Raw genomic sequence first — 18,070 nt, forward strand, 5'->3', positions numbered from 1 at the left:
CACTAATATCTCGTTACGCACTGAAAAGATAGAGAATGTCAAAAATTTATTTGAAATTTTTATATTTTCAGATCAACATACCCTGAAGTCAGTCATTTTCACAGTCATTCTCACAGTTACATTTACCCTCTTCCACTCATATGAAGTTTTCATGTGTTTCCGTTCCTATTTATTGTTAAAATGTCCATGATACTTCAGAGGGTATTTAAGCTCTATATAGCTCTTCATTGGAGAGGTGGGTAGAGCTCTCGGCTAGCACGCTGTTGGCCCAGCGTTCGACTCTCCGACCGGCCAGTGAAGAATTAGAGGAATTTATTTCTAGTGATAGAAATTCATTACTCGTCATAATGTGGTTCGGATTCCACTATAAGCTGTGGGTCCCATTGCTAGGTAACCAGTTGGTTCTTAGACATGTAAAATAAATCTAATCCTTCGGGCCAGCCCTAGGAGAGCTGTTAATCAGTTCAGTGGTCTTTATGTATTATACAAGCAATGCTGTTGTAGAATAATAAGGCCGCGTATAATACAGTCCTTTGCATATTCTAAAAGCTCTATTGAGTTCCTATATTGGTTTCCAGTTTTTCAGAATTACCAAAAGTATTACCAATGTCCACTTCTCCAGTGATCTTTCTACATATTAAAAGTGCGTTAAGAATAATGGCGTCAGGACGTAAAGAGTTAGCATCTCAGAAGGTCTCTTATTTACTTCTTAACATCAGTAAAAGGTCACCATTGTGCATTGTTCCCGCTCTGGCATAAGACCGACAAAGAGTTAAATCTCTTAAAACTGTTCTCATTTTGGGGTTAGGTATGCTCAAGTATGCAACAGATTTCCCTCACCTGCCTTTGTTTCATGTGAAAGTTTCTGCTGAAGGGTAGCAGAGGATTGTCCTACCTCCTTCTTGCCTGCCTGCTGATGACGTGTTGCTGGTTACTGCTACTTATTGGTTGCAAAGTACTGTAAACCCACATATTTAAATCAAACATCTTCACTGGACAGAGTTTTCATGTTGCTGGCTGCACAGTAGCTCCAGATTCTTGACGTATAAACTTCCTTCCTAGTTACGTAAAATGCCTACTGGTTACGATAAGAAATCTAAGGTAATATCACATGACATTATGCTACTATATTTTGTCTTAAATACCCTTGAGAAAATTATATATCAATGTGACAATTAGAGAACTAATTACATAGATCAAATACTAGAAGCGAATCAAAGTTTATGTTGGAAATGATGAAATTCGAAGGAAAATTAAATTTTTCATAAAAACGTTAAAATGATGGGTCTCCTTGCCAGACGAGATCACTGGGTTAATTACAAAATTGCCCAGTTAACATTCAGTATACGTGAAAAAATTGTATTTGGGCGCTGTATACAAGGAAAAAATATACAAAAATCTCCCTCATTAGTAAAATTATTGGAGTAGCATTACTGTGCAAAGATTCGAGGACTTGGGGTTCAAATGAAATGATTCAATAATCCACTCGTACCTAAAGGCTGATAGAGATTACGGACCTCGAAAATGAATTTAGAGAAAACGGAATCTCCATAGAGGGCGCTTTCGTCGACCAAGGACACTTGAGAAGACGTGGTTTTCGGAAATCTCTCTTCCTGAATTGTGGGTCCTCGCTTTAGCTAGCCAACGAAAGGATCCATTTTTCTTTCAGTTTGCTTTAAATCGTGATGTAGGAGATTTGTGTGGGGAAGCGTGATTTATATTTGTGTGGGGAAGCATTGTTTATGTGGGGAACCACGATTTATGTAATTTGTATGGGGAAGCATGCTTTATGTGGGGAAGCATGATTTATGTGATGTGTGGGGAAGCAAGATTTATGTGATTTGTATGGGGAAGCGTGATTTGTATGGGAAAGCGTGATTTATTTGGGGGAGCGTTATTTGTGATTTGTGAGGGGAAGCGTGATTTATGTGATCTGTGTGGGGAAGCGTGATGTGTGATTTGTGAGAAGCGTGATTTATGTGATTTGTGAGGGGAAGCGTAATTTACGTGGTTTGTGATGGGAAGAATGATTTTCATAAAGACAAGAATGTGTTCTTCAGAGTGTCTGCTTTTGATATCAAAACGATTAATCTGTTCTTCAGCGTCTAAACTCTTAGAAACTTTTGAATTAGAATTAGTTTAATAAATGTAACAGGTAAAGTCTTTAAACTACAATTTTAAGTGAGTTAATTTTTTTATTACATGAACGTGGCTTTCCCATTGCTCTATTCTGGCATAAGTCTGAAGCTGAGAGTTTTAAAGAAATCGATAGGTTTTCTTCACACTGAAATACTCGGAATCCCAAATCACTTCACTTCATACAATTTAGTTCTTGATAGATTTCTGTCATAGAACAGATGGAAATGTACCTTGCAAAAACGAAGGTACGTCTTTTGTTTCTTTTGTATATCAAAGTGGGTTGCATTAAGAAAAAAGTTCCTGATGTAAGTAATTACTAGACACTTCCAAAATAGTATAACATGATCATATATATAATGAATTTCAATACAATTTGTAAATTTTTTTCCAGGTATTAAGCCCCGTTCATATTGTAAATAGTAAATGAAGGATTACTTGAAAGCTGCTTAGTAGTTTGGTATATTTCTTTGACACAGGAATATTGAAACATCCTTGAAGAGAGTGTTGTAATACCTAACCAGTTTTAGTGTCGTAATTTCCTAGCTACTGATAGCGAGATGAACTCATTTGAAGGAACCAAAACATCTGTGAACACTTGCTTTCGAAACTGAGGTTTATCAGAGTTGTAATATCTGTGAGCACCTGCTGGTATTGCGTAAATTCAAAGTTTACAACTTGAGTGTCTAAACAGTTTGAATGCTACAGTGGATCTTTCGGTATGGATTGAAGTAATTTTTCAACCTTCAGTACTGTATTAATAATTTGATTCTGAAATCTGTCATTTTAAAATTTACTGTTGTGTAGCCATTTGACAGTAAAATTTTCATTCCAGCAGATATATGAAAGATAAGTATAATCATTGATCCAAAACATTTTATGAACACTTATATATTCAAGGATATCAGTAATTTAATATAATTATTTTTGTCACCAGGCTTAGCCCTCTCGGTCGCCATCTACACAGTGCAAAACTTTCGAGCAACCAATGCTTATGTAATGGAATACCAAGAGTACTTATGTACTCTAGTAGTTCGTTTTGACAACCATCCTTTCTAATTTTCGAGATGAGGATACGCCTCTGTCACCCCTGAATGTAGGAATTTCAGAAGGAACCAAAAATTTGCATTTTATGGAGGAAGGTAAATATGTCAATTTTGTAGGTAGTAATTGTTTTTTGCCTTTCTGTAAATCTATAAGTTTAATTTGCTAAAATCTGAAACCAAAAACCGTGCTGGGAGTTACCTTTTTTTCAGAACTATATTGCTAGTGGATTCAAATAACTTTAATAAGTATAGCAGATGTAAAAGTCTTTTCAACGTTTTCAGTTTAATTTTTTTTTCAATTATAAGAATGTGGCTTTCACATTTTCTACTAGGGCATAACTGTGAACCTGAAGATTTGAAAACTATCAATGATTTTTCTTCATACTGAAATGCTTTGAAGCTAAAATCACTTCAGTTCATACAATTTAAATCTCTTAAAAAGCAAGAGGGTATTTACCTTGCAAAAACAAGGGTGAGTGGATGGTATTTAAAAAAAAAAATGATGTAATTAGTTCAGTATGACTCAATGTGGTGTTACTTGTTCAGTTGTAAGCAAGATGAATTTAATTGCAGTTAGTGTGCATTTTTTTTCTGGAATTAATCTCTCTTCTTATCAGTAAATATGTAATGCAAGATTATTTGAAACATTCTAATTATTTTATCTCTTTTCACAGGAATAACACACCCTTAAAAGGCAGTGTTCTAATAACTAACCAGCTATCTACTGATCAGTAGCTTCCTAGCTACTGATACTGAATTTTATTTAAGCAGTAACATCTGTGAAGACCTGCTATGATGCTTAATATCTTCACACAGTCGAGCCATTGGTAATTCTTTTTCGTTAGGTAACAGGTAAGATGGGATTACGTAAATCCAGAGTACATAACTTAGCATATAAATGTTCTTTTAATCATTACAATGGCTTTGGTGTTACTGATTATTTCTGCATATAAATGTTCTTTTAACCATTACAAAGGCCCTTTTAATGCTAACTGCATATTCTAAATCGCTTAACGTTTCAGAACTGTATTTAGAGACTTGATTCTGAAATCTGTAATTTAAATTGACTTTGGCATAGCCCTTCCACAGTAAAATGTTCATTCGAACAAATATATGAAAGATAAACCTGTATAATTATTGATCAAACTCTCTTTTTATTAGTTTTATTCAAGGTTATCAAGTAATTTTTTTTTAGCTAATATAAGTATTTTTGTCACTTGGCCTAACCCCCTCAGGTGTGAAATCTTCACACCCCAGAAATTGAAAAACCAATTCTGATGTAATGGAATACCAGGAATATTTCATTTTGTTATGGTGTTTGTTCACTATGATAGCCTTCTTTTTTTAACATTCAAGATAAGGATAAGTGTGTCTCACTCCTGAATGCAGGGATTACAGAAGGAACCACAAGGTTTGAATATAACAGAGGAAGGTAAATGTTACCAACAATTTGGAAGGTAATGTTTTGTTTTTCGTTCGGTAACAGCTTTGCTAAAACCTGAGACCGTAAATCTTGCTAGAAAAGTTTATTCTTTATTTCTGAACCATTGAAGGGAATTTCCTTAATTACTAATCCATTTTTGTCTTCTGGTATTTGTTCACTTGTATACTTTCTATTATTCTAAAACGTTTTTTGTGCTAGTACAGTAGGCCATAAGTATTTTTAACTTTTTGTGAATGTATAAAGATACTAAAACAGTTTGAACATCAGTACAGGTATAGTCAATGATAAGTTAGATATTGAAGCAAATTCAATACCAGTACAGTCAGTGATAAGTACTACTAACAAATTTGTTGTGGATGTTTTAAAAGTTTGTAGCTTGCTTATAATACAGTGGTTTGTACCTCTTTCAGGAAACTGACAATGTTTAAGGGAGACAGTGCTCAAAAAGATGGAATAAACTGTCTTGAAGATATGGAATAATTCACCAAACTTCGCAACAAATGCGAAGACGGTATTTTGAAGGAGCCCTACACAATCATGGATTGTGACATGTAAGGAAAATGACAATCTGAACATATTATTTCTCTAGATTTCATTATCAATTAACAGATACAGTAAAATTTCTTGACTAAGATTTTCTGGTTACTTAAATTTTCAACTAATTTTCTGGCTAATTAAATTTTCAACTTCAAACCAATTATCTTAAGAGTTTGTTCAAAAATTTATTTCAATGCTGGTAACTGTGTTCCCAGTATCATTTCAAACATTTATTTTTTCAAAATGGTAAAAAAACTATTTTTAGCATAATCTCAAGTATATTTCTATCCTAGCTCGTTACATCTGCAAAAACTAATTTAACCATACAGCTTATTAAACATTCAGAGAATTGGTCTAAAATGAATACACATGCCGAGAAGAGTTTACACTTTCAACATATTGAAACAGTGTTTCACTGACAAATATACAAAAACAGTTTGAATATCAGTAGTCAGCAATAACTTTTAACTTTTAACAATTTTAATACGAAACAAATTCAGTACAAGCAGGGACATATATTTGTGAATTAATCTTGCACATACTACAATTTCTTTCAGAAAACTGGCTGTGAATGTTTAAAGAAGACAGGGCTTCAAGGGATGTCAGCTGTCTAGAGGGTATGAGAAAATTCACAGAGCCTACAGCAAATGTGATGGTGATACTTTGAAATCTTATGAGCATGGAATTTTGACAGGCAAGTGTAATTAAAATATGAACATTTTTAATAAGACGAACAATTCTTTAATATTTCATAAATAAAAATTTCAATAATTCAATTTGGATCTTTACTTGTGCCAAGAATAAATTTCAAGCAGTTTAGTTTTTTATTTGGAATAAAATACAGTATTTCAATTAGTCAAGAAATCAAAAGCAGAAGCATTTGCTGTACATTGTACTTCTAAATTTTAATTCAGAGCAGAAGCTTATATACAATTTAATTCAAAGCAAAAGCATATACATAGTACTATTTTAACAAACTTCATTCCAATGTTGTACATTTCAGAAAGCTGAAAGCTTATTATATTTTCTGAAAACATTCTAGTTGTTTTATATGTTTTAAAGTATTTACATTTGCTTCCTATATTATAATATTATAGAAACAAGTCTATTTACATTTGCTTCCTATTTGATAACTAAGAAACAAGTCTATTTACATTTGCTTCCTATAGCAATACTGTATGGGAGTAATTCTTGTTTATCTCCACAGCTTGCCTACAACCTTTTTGTGGAAGACTGAACAAAATATATCACACCCACTCAACTAGTTTATGTTGCAGTGAGCTGGCTCCACTAGAACTTCTAATAAACTTCATCCTGTCCATTTCCTAAAAGAAGAAAAGTTTTACATATGGAAATGGCTGCAATCATCTAGAATTCCAACTCGGAATGTAATGAACTACAAAACTACAACTTCCTGCAGCAGTAGCTGGAAGAATGTTAGCATCATAACAACATCAAGAGTGACTTCAACAGAAACTGTCAAGTTGTTGCCCATTGTCATTTAAGTCTGCAATGGCTGGAAAAATACTGAAATCTTGTCCTCATCTATGACAGTGACTAGATGAACACACGCATCTAAAAACAGAAATGGTAGAATACTCTGTGTCAAGTCTCTTCATCGTTGTCAGATAAACATTATCGTCTATCATCAGAACAACTATAAAAGTATGATCATTGTTATTGAGCAAAATTTCATCAGCAACTTTAAAAGTATGATCATTGTTATTGAGCAACATTTCATCAGCAACTTTTAAGTTGTCCAAGTTAACTTCAATGGGAGGGGGAAACATCCATGATAACCACTCTCCCAAATGTCACCATGCAAGTATGGAGGAACATATGTGACAAGTCTGGTCATCATCCTTCAGCAACAGCAAGAACAACCCTACTGCCAGGTTATGTCTAAACCTCTGCATTCAACAATGGCTAGAAGAACACTCCTCATCTTCAACTCAAGTAGAGTCTTCTTCCAAACCATTGCTGCAGGATAATGCAGACTAGAGTACATCACAGGTAATATTGTCGAGAATTGTCCTCGTTGTCCTTCAGCAGTGGCGGTTTTGGTCCTCATCGTCCTTCAGCTGAAAGTTTGACAAATGTCATAATTAGAAATAAACCATTTGACAATCCATTTACATTTGTAATTAAACATTTTGTAATTAACATTTCCACACAAACTGGTGTTACACCAAAAACAATATGGTGCATGGTAATTTGCTGTATCATTTATATAGGCATAAACATGTCAGAAACAATGTGGTGCATGGCAATTGGAAATACTGTTTTTTAAGCATTGGCATCAAATGTTGCTTAGAAAAGTATTCTCTCTTAGACATTATCTTTCTGAGAAACCATGAAAACCATCAGTAAATACATCTTTACCTTGGTTAAGAAATTCTGATATGAAATCTGTACTCTGTCAATTCACTGACAAACTCTCCAAAAGTGTCAAAAGACTGCATACAAACACTAATGATATGATATGAGATCAGTACTCCAACAATAATAGAAAACTATAAAAAGCACAAAACTACAAAAGACTAGTAACATGTTACGAGATCTTTGAGTATGAAAGACTGTTGTAGCATGTGGCTAGCACTAATGCACGAGATGAGACATTCTATGACCAAGAGACACCAGAGACCTTCGTATTGTTCCTAGGGCAGCACAGCTTTGGGAGAAAAATAATTTCTCTCTATCTCGGAGAGAGAGAGCAGCAACTATGTTTTTGTATAGGGGTAAGAACTCCTCTGGAATACAGGTACCAGAGATGATGAGGTCTAAGCTCGTTACGAAGATCATCAATAACATACTGACTGCTGACCGCTTACATATAAAAAACCTCACTACGATAACTTTGTGAGGAACCTAAGCTCATTACGAAGATCATCAATAACATACTGACTGCTTACATTTAAAAAACCTCACTACAATAACTTTGTGAGGAATCAAGTGTCTCAACTGAAGTCACCTGAAAACTTGAAAAGGTCAAAACCAACTCTTCTCAGATCCTCACCCCACAAGTGTCACCAATGATAATAGTACATAACTGCATCTGATACCCCTTTCCACAATTTTTGCCCTACAGGGAAAAATCCAATAAGCAAGAAGGTCAAAATAAAGGAGTCAGTACACAGAACGAAGCAAAACAAAGCCTTCAAGGACTGCCACGTCAACTGTGCACTGTTATGATGGATGAAAAAAATTTAATAAAGGAGAAAACAGCTAAAGCATGGAAAAAGACTTGAGAAGACCATGGCATAAAGGCTAAGGTACTGCCCCTGGTTTGACAACACAGTTATGCAGTTATCTACCATAGAGCAACTAAAAATGGCATTTATGACGACTCGGGTACTCCAAATAGCAACATAAATGCTCCATTTAGCTCCTGCATTGCAAAATTAAAATGGATTTATGTCTTAGGGCCTAACTACCCTGCAATAATTTACACTACCACAATGATGACAAAGAAACGAAATGCCTTCATTAATTGCTTTTTCTAAGAAAGAGGACTTCATAAACCACAAAAAACCAAGGTAAAAATGACTTCAAAAGAGGAAGAGGAAGTCTAGTGTTCCTGCAGTTCAGTAAGAGTTGTACAGAATATATCTCTGCTACATCTCAAATAGCAGCACTATACCTTGTGGTCTATGTTACATGAATAATGGAATTTACTCCACAAGCAAAATTCCTGTTAACTGCCACTGAAATATTTTCAACCAGTTTTAGAACAGAATACAACAGAATATAGAATTTAGGCCAAAGGCCAAGTGCTGGGATCTATGAGGTTATTCAGCACTGAAACCAAGACTGACAGTAAAATGGTTTTACAGGTTAAAAGGAAGAAAACCACCTGGTTACACTATGAAACAATTGTTGAAGGAGGGTGGAAAGTTAGGAGAGAAAAGAGATTGAGTGGAGAAGGTATGGTCAAAAGAATGAAAGGGTTGCAGCTAGGGGGCGAAGGGACACTGCAAAGAACCTAAAGTAATAATACACTCATGAGGTGCACTGATGGCACTACCCACTGATGGCACTACCTTCCTACTGGCAACCAGTTGTAGGATGTTAAATGTTACCAAAGAATGATTCAGATTTTAGCCACTTTCCAGTTATTACAAGAAAGCTAGCCGGACTTCAATAACATTTTTTGGTTAGAAGAAAAGAAATACTTTACCTAGATTTCTTAAGATGCAGTATAGCTCAAAAAATAAGACTGAACACAATAGTTCAATTCAAATCCTCTTTTGAAATGTCCAATCATATCTTGAGGTGCAGAATTTGCAATATAAAGAAATATTTCATGGTTTGGTAAAGCAGATGGTTTTATTTGCACTAACATAGGTCAGCCAAGGGTAAGTTATTTGACTGAGATAAGTTATTTGACTAAGATCATTTAAGACAAAAGTGAATATCAAGCAAAAGGGTATAGGATTTAAACTATTGCTAAAACTATTCTGAGGTTACCTTTGATGTGTTATGACCAAAAACATCAGCTGATAATATAGAGTTGGACAGTCAGGACATGGAAGGTTTTCTTGGAAATTTCACAGCTTTGTTATACTTGGCTAAGTGCATCTTGGAGGTGGTGTGGTCTACAGGTAATTCGTTTCAAGTCTTTTGTGCATCTTTTTTATGGTATCCTGGAAAGAAAGACACAGTTAAATGGGAAAAAATGTACTCTCAGATACACAGTACCTGTGAACATTAATACACGAAATAAGTAAAAAATGGCTGACATTCGAAGTAAAGTTATTCTACTCCTGTAGATATATATTTCTAATATTTCAAGAGTGTTCCTCTGATTTCAATACCATTTTGTTTAGTACTCAAGAGACAATCAGATTTCTTAGGAATAAGTTACTACCCAAAAAATATGACTGAACACAATGCAACAAGATCAAAAGTTCTGTTGAGAAGTGGTCCAGGTATAGTTCAACTAGGGTCAGCCTGGAATAAGTTATTTGACTGAGATCATTTAAGACAAAAATGAACATCGATTGTGCTCAAGTTACCTTGACATGTTAAGACCCAAAACATCAAGCTGGAAATCTAGAGTTGGGCAGTCAGCACATCATCTGAAGTGATGTGGCAGGCTTGTTACAGCTGATGAAATGGACCCTGGAGAAAGTGTGGCCTGTAAGTAATCCTTTATAAATCTTCGGTGCATCTTTTTGATGATATCCTGGAAAAGAGAGGAGACAGTTAAACAGCAGAAAAGGTACTCTGATAGCCTACACTTACTTATGAAAGATTAACAAAGTAAAAATTGGCTGACATTCTTTGCCTTAGCTCAGTAAAGTTGTTCTACTCCTGTTGATATAAATTTCTAATATTTCAAGAGTTTTACTCTGATTTCAATACCATTTTGTTTAGTACAAAAGAGACAACCAGATTTCTTAGGAATAAATTAATGGAAAAAAATATGACTGAACACAATAAAGGCAGTGGAAAAGTTCTGTAGAGAAGTGGTCAAAGTATAAACTAAACTCCTCTTTGAAAACTCCAACTCATATCTGAATTTGTAATGCTGTACAGGAAAATGTTTCATGGTTACCTCTGCCATGTTATGACCAAATATATACACCAGCTTCAAGTGTAGAGCTGGACAGTTGGGATACGGAACATTTTCTTGTTAGTGATGTGACAGGTTTGTTACAGCTTAGCTCAGTCTAGTTATTGTTCTCCTGATTTCAATGCCATTTTGTCTGATACCAAAGAGATAACCAGATTTCTTAGCAACAAAACCAGTTTGGTCTAGCTTAGGAACTATATGAAAGATGACAAACCCAATGATTGAGCTGATTCCTAATTTTATCAGATCTTGATATTTCAAACTCTGGAATTTATTTATAAGAGACAGTAACTTTGGCTGCTTATTTGTACAATATCCTCATTTCCTTTTATGAATATTTGAGAAGGGACTGAATATATTTCAATATTTATAACACCTTTGTACAAATTCTAGAACGAAAATCTAATTTGCTGTGTAGTACAATACAATTTAATAGATAACAAAGGGTTTACATAGCACCTATAGTCATTGAATAGTTGCACAAATTTCTATGGTACCACATTTTTAATAATTTTAACTGCTCAATTTATTCCACTAAGTTTTGGTGTGCAAAGCAGAATCAATATTAGGTGTGAATGCACAGTCAATATAAACTGCAAAATAAGAACCTTTGTGTCTTATATGTTGTGTGTTATATGTTCAGTACGGTGCCACACAGTATAAACAGAACTTTGGATAAATACAGGTGATTACAGTGTGTGAAAAATAAAAGTACTGAAACACATGAACAAATTTGACAAATATAGTGCAGATATATACTGTACCACCAAAAGCTTAAATACAAGCAAGACCATGGACCAATATCAAAAAGTGGAGCCAAAATGCAACAAAGACTTTAAGAAAAGAACCTTCAAAAACTTGGAAGCCAGACCATTCAGCATCAGACATGGGCATGATTATAAAAAATGATTATGATTTGATTTGGATTATGGTCTGGAATATTTTTTTGGTTGTGATTTGATTTTGATTACTTGTCTTTCATTTTGCTGATTAAGATTTGATTATGATTACTTTAGTTTTGGTATTTTTGATTATTAGATTTTTCTTTTTGTGCATGATTAGATTATGGTTATAATCACATTTCACTGTGATTATTTATAAGAAAATAATGATTAGCAATGATTAAGTACAATGCCTAAAGTAGGTAGCAAACTACATCTATTTGGTGCACTGTTCCATATTATTTTCCTCTTCTCTCTCAAATATACTTATCCAAGCTTCTGTAAGCAGTATTTCAGTTAGAACCACAATTAATTAAGTTTCATTTGTGTACAAGTGGGTACCGGTGTGTTTAGTTCTTATTAAAGGAAACTATTGTTTAATCAGCTTACATTAATTATCTTGATTTACATAGTTATGTTACTATATTATATTTTCATTTATCCTTCAGACAAGAATTTCAGTATGTTTCTGTCTCTCAACAAGAATATGAGCCAAATTAAGTAAATTTCATTCATATACAAGAAGCTGGTACAGTATGTTAAGTTCTTATGAAAGGAAACTACTTTGTAATCAGTTTATGTAAATTACCTTGATGTACTTTGATTTCAATACTACTTCTTCAATTACTGTATCTGTTAGCAAACTGTGATAAAATATAATATTAAACTTTAGTTACCATTATTTCACACACCAGCCTATATCAAGCATATGCAGCAGGTTGATATAGTCTGCATGTTTGCTTTAAATATTATTGCTAAAACTACTTTTTGATATAAATTTTTTATCTTTTATTTTAGAAGATACACGTACATTTGTGTTATCTTAAAATGCATACATGTCTGAATATATGAAATGCTAATGTTATTCACACATTTTATGCATGTTTTTATGCTCAGATACCCGAAATTGCTATAAAGACAAAAAAAGTAGTTAGTAGTCGATTACTAATCTATTATTTTTCATGAAAGTAACCAGTAACCAAGATTACTAAAAAATCAGTGAAACACCCACCACTAGTGATGAGTCTCTACTACCGGTTGTCTGCCTTAAATTAACCAGCAGTACATAGCTAGCAGCATGTACTTGTACATGTACAGATGTGTTAGGTCTTGGAGTGACACAGTACTACAAGTAACACACACACACACACACACACACTCAATGATAGGCAGTTCCACGATTGATACACAGACAACTTGTTTAAATGCCGTGTGGCTGTGCACTCCCATAACAGCCTGGAGACAATCATTTTTACCAGCACTACATTTCAAGTCTGCTGAAACATGTATAGGCTTTGTGTGCATTTGACTGGATACATCATGGGAGTGAAGCAAGTAAAACATGAGATGGTGCTAAGCTTTCAAAACATACTTGAACATGAAGGCGAAGTGCTTCATGGAAATTACAAATAAATAATCACAATAATCACATTTTAATCACTGATTATTGTCAAGAAAAATATTATGATTTGATTATGATTACTGCTGCAGAGTAATTTTTTATTATGATTATGTAATCAGGGCCATGGATTATTATTTTTTTGATTAGTAATCATAATCATGCCCATGTCTGTTCAGTATGTCCCATGAACTATAAAAAATTGAGTGAAAACTTTAAGGCATTTTCAGAGAATATTCACTTCAAAAACTTTTATAAAATGAAACTGACGAGTCATTGAACAAGATGGACCTAATGAGGTCTGACAGAGAAGCCTCCAGAAATGAACTTGGATGAAGGTGATCACAAAGTCAGTCAACTACTGTGCTTCTGTTTCATATTTCACGAGTGGCAATAAAACATTACCTGATGGCCAAATACCTAATTTCTTTAGTATCTTATCAAAGACACCCTTGAGACATCTCAACTATTATACACTTCTGGTGTGGAGAGACTTAACTTCACAATTGCAGTTAATGTCTTTTCACTTCCCTTTTGAAACACTGAAATCTATCAAACTTATGAGATCCCATCATTCTACTCCCAACTGTGTGAACAATCTAAAAGTTTCCATGCTAATTCAGAAGAACAACATGAAAACACTTATGCCTAGACATGATTTTAAATATTTACAGCCTACTAATTACATGAAATCACATCGTGTCATCATGTTGGTAGAGCCTAAGCTCTGACTCACAAGAGCTTATGCAACATTGGTGCTAAATGACAACCAGAGGTACTGCTTGCATATGTACTAATGAAAATAGTTGGGAATTAAAACAAATTGTCAAATATTACTAGCCACTAAACAATTCCCTCAAGTTGTCCCATATATTCAGAGAGAGAACACACTACAATTATCATTCTGCAATCAGCACTATTTAACTCACTTGGTTAGAAATCAATATTCGGTCAATAAAAACTAATGGGTCCATAGTGCACATCAGACAAAGCCTAACCTACAGAGAGAAAAATATTTAAACTACCTTCCTGCAAAGTTTAATTCAACTCATAAAGCTGAAATTTTGATTTAAAATACCTTTTTAACATTTCCTAAACCAAAACTGGCCAAAGTTAAAGACATTAACAGTATTTGTGGCAAATAAAAAAACTTTAGTCTAGGGTGTGGCACTAAAACTTGGCAGAAATAGTTTATAAGCAAGGAGCCTAAAATTAATTGCAGGATCTGATTAACAAGAGACATTACTTTTGCAGTGTTGCAGGAAATCTACCAGGAAAAACCAAAAAGATACACTTGCTGGGAGACACCATGTCATATTGACCAAAGCAACTGAACCTTAACCAAAGCTAAATTTGTATATACTACATTTCCAGATGTCCAGCATAAGTTTCCATGTACAGTATTATGCTACAGGAATGAAGTGGAATAAAAAATTTATGCCAAAGGCCATGCACTGGGACCTATAAAGTCATTTAGCACTGAAGGGGAAATTGAGAGTAAAAAGGCTTTAAAGGTGCAACAGGAGGAAAGCCTCACAGTTGCACTATTAACAGAGGGTGGAAAGTAAGATGGAAGAAAGAGAACATGAACAAAGGTACAGTAAAAAGGAACAAGAACAAAAGTAGTTGCATCTTGGGACTGAAAAATGCTGCAAAGATCATTAAGTAACGCCTACAGTGCACTGCGAGAGGTGAAATAATAGCTCTACCTCCTATGGGGATTAGGCTATAGGGACTTGGGGATCCTTTTGAATGTGATTTTGCTTAGCCATTATAGAAATAGGCATAATGAAGACAATTGTTCTTCACAAGATTCTACTCAAAATATGGTCTCCCCCCCTTAGATATTGCATCGGACCTCCTCAATAGAAATCTGCCATTTTGAAGCCAAATCTATTAAAATCACAGTATATTTCATTTCTTATGAATTATACAGTATTTGGGCTAGTTATGTGAATCTGTATGCCAATTAAGTTGACAAATTTTACTTTTAAACCAATATTTTAATATTACTGTAAATTTGTTATGGTTTTTGTTGATATTCCTAAAATCTTGAAATTTCTATTGCAAATACTTTGTTTAATAATTCAGCCATAGATAGCACCTCCTAACAAAAATGGGGATTGTGGTGGAAAAGCAAATGAAGCATTATGCGACAGACAAATACTTAAACGGACTATCATGAGTTTACAGTACAGTGGTCATCTACTATCCATCTTTTATAATCTATTCTGTACAGAAATATGGCTATTCAAGCATCCTATTTCATTCTACGTCAAAGGCAAGTGCACAATATTCATGACAGGCATCACTCATTTCACTAAGAACTTGGCTGCTGTGGTCAGGGTACCATCATCTCTGCCGTTATCCGTCTCCGAATTTCAGTGGTTTCTGAGATAAATTAAGACCACTTTTAGCTGGATATATAGTTGGTCTACCGTACTGTAAAGATACAAAGCCAAGTAATTCTACTCTGCACATTTACTGAGTTTCGAGCTAAATGGAAGACCATTTTCAGCTTGATATAAAGTAGGTGTTCTGGATTGTAAAAATGCTAGGCAAAATAGCTAGGCTATGCTCTGTATTAGTGTATTTCTATACAACAGCTCTGTTTTATCAAAGGTAACCTGGACGGTTGTGGTCTTGGCCTGCAGTTTGCGACACACTGGTATGGTTTTTCTGCCATTTTTCAGAGAAAGTCTTCCCATTTTATAAGTGAAGATTCCACATTTGGAGGTTGTAGGGTCTTGTTTGATACCTCAAACTAAAAAAAAAATGTAATTTTGTTTTTGAAAGCTGTAATGAAGGTCCCATTAAAAACTGTGGTTGCTGTATGATCGCCGACATATTTTTCTAATAGTTTTTCATGAGCTTTTGACAAATTTCAGATTCATTTCTATGATTCTTCCTTAAACCTAATAACAGTCCTAGCCTAAGTGTGGTTGAGGGAAGCAAAGTGTCCCTGTAATAAGAAGGCCGCATAGGCATTTCAACCACACCAAACAGCAAGTATGGTTTGGTTAAAGTTTGTGAATACCAACTAGCCTAGCCTAAAAGACTTTCAGGGCAGTGGGGGGGGGGAGGGTGTATGCCAGTGCTGACCCTCTAAGATTCTAATGACACCAGATGAAATTCATTTTGACGTTTTTGTTTTTGTTTTCCATTTATGAAAACACTACAATAATGTGCAGGTGAATTCAGCTTTGAAGTGACATAAAAAACCAGCTTTATAAGACAAAAAGTAAATTTCCAAGAAGCAAAATGAGAAAAATGGGTTACCATCAAGTCAGGTGTCCTTTCCCAATGCCAGATTTGGGACACTCAAATTCTTAAAAGAGCAAAACAAATGCAGAACCCTATATTAGGATAAGCTGGGTTGGACTCCAAACAAAACTCCAGCTTCTAGCCTAACTGCGGCGACCGTTACTGTAGCCCAACAGCCAAGGAAGGGGGGAGGGGTTATGACTTAATTTGATTTATATGAAATTTTGGCTGTCATGCAAGCACTGGGCCTCTGTCAGCCATTAATTCAGTGAAAAGAGGGAGATGGAGTGGTTGCCAAGCAAGATAGAGCTCTCCATAAGGATACTAAATACAAGGATGTACCCTAAAGGTGGAACTGGAATAAAACCCTACAATTTCACTTAGAAATAGTAGTCTGAGGGGATAGACAGCAAGACTGAGGAAAGGAAGTGGGATTAGGGGTCAAGCGGCCTACAAGGCTAAAAGAAGAAAAAATGAATGCACTAAGAGTTTGCCAAGGGGTGAAGCCGCAAACACTTGAGGCTAATAGCCTAAAGGTGTTGTAATGGGTTTAAGTTAACGGTAGAACCAAGTATTCGTGACATAAAACTTATTTACATTATAGTTCGATAATGCAAACAATACCAAACGGGATTTTAAAGAATTCAGGATACAACCCCTAGGGTACCTCCGTCACCAAACTAAAAACACGATATCAAATAACACCTCTTGGCTTTTTAAAGCCTTACCCCATTACAAATACACTTACCACCACTATTAAACACTTTATCAAAAGTAACTTCGGTGAAATTTTCACGAATAAACAGAAATATGTATAAATTCCGTCGGCCAAGATGAAACCTTCCCCCGTGTTTCTCTAACGGACACCAAAATGGATGACGTTTATTTGACAGGTGGAGGTGGAGCCATCTACTATCGCTTTGGGCAACTATAATTCACGGTACAAGAGAGAGAGAGAGAGAGAGAGAGAGAGAGAGAGAGAGAGAGAGAGAGGAACTATGGACACACACACACACACACACTCACGAGTAACCAGTGAGAATCCTACTGGTGGCGAAGGATTTATCAGTTGTAATTTCCTCTTGGGTGATAGTTATTCCCGAGGTGTAGTGACTGGGATATTAACTGACATAATATATATATATATATATATATATATATATATATATATATATATATATATATATATATATATATATATATATATATATGATTAATCTATTAATGTATACACACACACACACACACACATACATACATACATATATATATATATATATATATATATATATATATATATATATATATATATATATATATATATATATATATATATATATATATATATAGAGAGAGAGAGAGAGAGAGAGAGAGAGAGAGAGAGAGAGAGAGAGAGAGAGACTGCACCTCCACACACACACACACACCGACTCTCGAGAGTAATCGCCACTTATTTAATAAAGGCCCCACCCCACCCTCACAAAAAATGAAAAAGATATATATTTACGAGCAAAGTAATCTTCTCCATTGCAATTAAGCCGGTACAAAATCCAATTACAAAATTTCCTACAGGAGTAGGACTTGTTTCTCAGGGATCCTGACGAGTCGTTTATCACTCCTGCAGTGCAGTGCAGGACTTCAGTAGGATGCAAGCTAAAGGCAGATTTAATTGTACCAAAATCCTTGAAAAAAAAAGAATTCATTCAAGCTATGATTAAAAAATGCTCG

At 34.7% G+C, this 18,070-nt stretch overlaps 2 long non-coding RNA genes across 5 annotated transcripts; one reads left to right on the forward strand and one right to left on the reverse strand.

Annotated features, from left to right (window-relative positions):
- The first annotated feature begins 1,673 nt into the window (after nucleotides 1-1,673).
- LOC136850767 (uncharacterized) lies at nucleotides 1,674-5,857 on the forward strand. Of its 3 annotated transcripts, XR_010856733.1 has the most exons (6): nucleotides 1,674-2,384; nucleotides 2,616-2,855; nucleotides 3,074-3,278; nucleotides 3,857-4,034; nucleotides 4,539-5,177; nucleotides 5,721-5,857. It is a non-coding gene; the product is annotated as an uncharacterized lncRNA (long non-coding RNA). The 3 variants fall into 3 exon arrangements; XR_010856734.1 differs by having other exon boundaries at nucleotides 1,674-2,444; nucleotides 3,857-5,177; XR_010856732.1 differs by having other exon boundaries at nucleotides 3,857-5,177.
- Nucleotides 5,858-6,289: 432 nt separating this feature from the next.
- Nucleotides 6,290-17,387, reverse strand: LOC136850768 (uncharacterized). Of its 2 annotated transcripts, XR_010856736.1 has the most exons (5): nucleotides 17,091-17,294; nucleotides 10,179-10,348; nucleotides 9,631-9,806; nucleotides 6,912-7,244; nucleotides 6,298-6,865 (listed from the first exon to the last, which is right to left on the reverse strand). It is a non-coding gene; the product is annotated as an uncharacterized lncRNA (long non-coding RNA). The 2 variants fall into 2 exon arrangements; XR_010856735.1 differs by having other exon boundaries at nucleotides 6,290-7,244; nucleotides 17,091-17,387.
- Nucleotides 17,388-18,070: the final 683 nt, after the last annotated feature.

Source organism: Macrobrachium rosenbergii, chromosome 22 (genome assembly GCF_040412425.1).
Source record: "Macrobrachium rosenbergii isolate ZJJX-2024 chromosome 22, ASM4041242v1, whole genome shotgun sequence".
Lineage (NCBI taxonomy): Eukaryota > Metazoa > Arthropoda > Malacostraca > Decapoda > Palaemonidae > Macrobrachium > Macrobrachium rosenbergii.